The sequence below is a fragment of the Microtus ochrogaster genome, unplaced genomic scaffold (genome assembly GCF_000317375.1).
Source record: "Microtus ochrogaster isolate Prairie Vole_2 unplaced genomic scaffold, MicOch1.0 UNK1, whole genome shotgun sequence".
NCBI lineage: Eukaryota > Metazoa > Chordata > Mammalia > Rodentia > Cricetidae > Microtus > Microtus ochrogaster.
In genome coordinates, this window is record NW_004949099.1 from 11,208,696 (window position 1) to 11,211,850 (window position 3,155).

At 43.1% G+C, this 3,155-nt stretch overlaps 1 protein-coding gene across 1 annotated transcript in view; it reads right to left on the minus strand.

The window, feature by feature from the left end:
- The window catches only part of Fam19a4 (family with sequence similarity 19 member A4, C-C motif chemokine like), a 213,652-nt gene that overhangs the window by 171,766 nt on the left and 38,731 nt on the right, over positions 1-3,155 (minus strand). The window lies entirely within an intron of this gene.

Sequence of the window (3,155 nt, forward strand, 5' to 3'; positions counted from 1 at the left end):
TCTCTGTGGCTTTGGAGCCTGTCCTGGAACTAGCTCTGTAGACCAGGCTGGTCTCGAACTCACAGAGATCCGCCTGCCTCTGCCTCTGCCTCCCGAGTGCTGGGATTAAAGGCGTGCGCCACTAACGCCCGGCAAGGCTTCTTTTTGAAAAAATGTTAATGGGAGACATGCAGGAAAGATCTTTTCAACATAACTTGTTGCACCAAATTATAAAGAATTCAAGTAAGTCCGTAGTTGGCACTCAAATGCACCAGAGCTTTTCCAAGTAATGGAACCAAGGGAGAGAGAGAGAGAGAGAGAGAGAGAGAGAGAGAGAGAGAGAGAGAGCTGAATGATCTAAGCACCAGAAAAAGCCCAGTGGTCAGTGCTTTGCGAGCATGCACGAAGCCCTGGGTTTAGTCTCCAGCACTACATAAAATAAAAAGGACAACCCTAACCCAAAGCATCTGAAAAACAAAATAGACCCTAGAATGTGCATTCAGCCTTGTACATAGCTGGGGAAATATACCCCTCCCCAAGGAACAGAGAAAAGCAGTCACCTGCACAAAAAAAAAAAAACTAATGGTTAGGGTCCATAATAAATATAGTATTGCAAATATCAAAATGGTTTTTGAAATGCTGCCTCGCTACTTTGGAATCCTCATGAATCTATTACAAATGCACCGGTAGGCCTAAGGGAGATTGTTTTTCTTCTTTAGATAATTCAAAGGTTATTCCTCAGTTTGATGAGAGAGACTTTCAGGTGATGAACTTCAAGGCCAACCCCTTTGAGGGTCGTGGGAAACAAAGACTGTGCCAGGAACAAACCACTCCACAAAAGGAAAATGGCTTTGAGCGCTGCGTCGATATGAGTTCCTCGGGAAACTCATGTCCCAGGTCCTGCAACTTTATGAAGCATCTTTCTTGTCATGTCCACCCAAGGGCATGACATGACCTTCTGCTATTGGGAAATAATGCATCACATAAGCCATCAGAGCCAACCCTTCACATACTGGAAACAAAGGTGACCTTTCCTGGCTAATATTTATCTTGTTTTCTTCACACAGAATGAACCACTGAGTAATCTGTTTTCAAAATTCAAAAAAATTAAAATGTACAGTCGGTGAAGAGACTCACATTAGCATAGTTCACATGCCAGACAAGGTACCTGGAGTTCAATTTTACACAAGGCGACTCATCCATCAGGTCAGATTGCATGGCACAGCCCCCAAGCATCCACTAGGGGGCATGCCAACTGCGACACCCTTGTTTTTGTAATGCAGGCTGGGCTCAGACTCAGGATTGAGCCAAGGATCACCTTTAACTTCTGATCCTCCTGCCTCCACATCCCCAGCAGATACAAACAAGTCAGTTTTATGTGGTCCTAGAGACCAAATCCAGAGCTTCAGCTCTTGCTAAGTAAACACTCCACCAAATGAGCTACCCCACCCTGCAGTAGGCACCACCATTGCCATCACTCAGCTTCAAAACTCACTTATTTTTAAAGAGTTTCCAGAATTCTCAGTGATGAAAGACACTGCCCACATTGAGGTTATGATGTTTTAAAATGTTTTACGGTGCCTGGTCACTCTCAGAGCACTGAAAAGACAGAGACAGCATTTGGATGCTGGGCTGTGCTTTTCATCTCTCACCTGACATGGTGGCATTGGACAGAGACAGGCATTTCTTTCTTCCTTTTTTTTTTTTCCATAAGAGAGGAGAATGTCTATTCATGTTTCCCAATACTGGGAAACTTTGAGGTTTCCAGGCCAAGGAGACTATTCTTCAGATGTTTAATTTATTTCCGTGTTACACAGCAAAGAATGCTGCCTGCCCTTGATTTCTTATCAAGGAAATAGAGAGGCTGAGCCTCTCTGTTCTCTTGATCTACCTGCCTTCCCTGTTAGCGGGGTGAGCTCCCAGGGGAATGAGTCTCTTGTGCAGCACCGCCTCCAACACACACGCCAATCTCTACCCCAGCCTGAGGTTTTTTTTTTTTTTTTTCATTCTGAAAAACCTATGCTGCTGACACGTAGCCGTTCCTGTTTCAGATGGGCAGGCAGAGTGGCCTGACACCTGGATCCGTTCTGAAAAACACCCTGACACTCAGGGGTTGGGGCATTTGGCTTTTCTTAAGAAAATTATCTAGACCGTAAAGACCAACACTCGCCCACCCAAAGAAAGAGTAAGAATTATTCTGAGTAAAGAGGAAGATGTGTTATACACTGGATATCGAGCGAGGAAAATGGATCCCTCATCATCCCAGGATGAGCTATGAGCAACCAAACAGACACAAGGGCACTACTTGGAAAATTATAAAATCTGAACAGAGGATGTAATGTTGAATAGACATTCTAGCTCCTTATTTTGATTATATTGCAGTTTTTAAAATGTCTTTCCTATTGAAAAATATACTTAGAAATATTAAAGAATAAAGGGATAAATATCTCCAACTCATTCATTCAAATGGATCCATGGAAAAGAAAGAAAAAAAAGACAAAAAGGTGGATACATGCAGGAGGGGGGAGGGGGATCTGAGAGAAGATGAGAAGGGAGGAATGAATGAATGGGTGAATGAATGAATGAATGAATGAGTGAATGGTGAGTACAAAGCAATGGGAAAAGGCGGCGGTGGGTGGGGGGAGCGTACATGGGAATGCTTTGAACTATTTCTTCAATCGCCCATTGTCAGAAACATCAAAATAAGTTTCACAGTGGAAAGGCTGCCACTTCTCAGATATGTTAAAGAGGATTGACACCATCGTCTTCCCAAGCCAGAAGAGTTCATAGCTTGAACACTGCGCTTGATCCTCCAAACCCCAAAGGAGACCTGCCTGTTTTATTATTTAAAACTCTTATTGGGCCAAGGCAAAGGCCCAGGGCAAAGGCACTTGCTGCCAAGCCTGATAACCTGATAACATGGAACACACATGGAGGAAGAAGAGAACTGGATTTTCCTCTGTGGTACATGAATACATGCATACATACATACATACCCCACACATACACAATATGTAGATATATATGTAAATATTTAGAGAGAGATATGAACTCCAGGCCAGCCTGGGTTATGTAGATATGGATAGAGATAGAGATAGAGATAGAGATAGAGATAGAGATAGAGATAGAGATAGAGATAGAGATAGAGATAGAGATAGAGATAGAGATAGAGATAG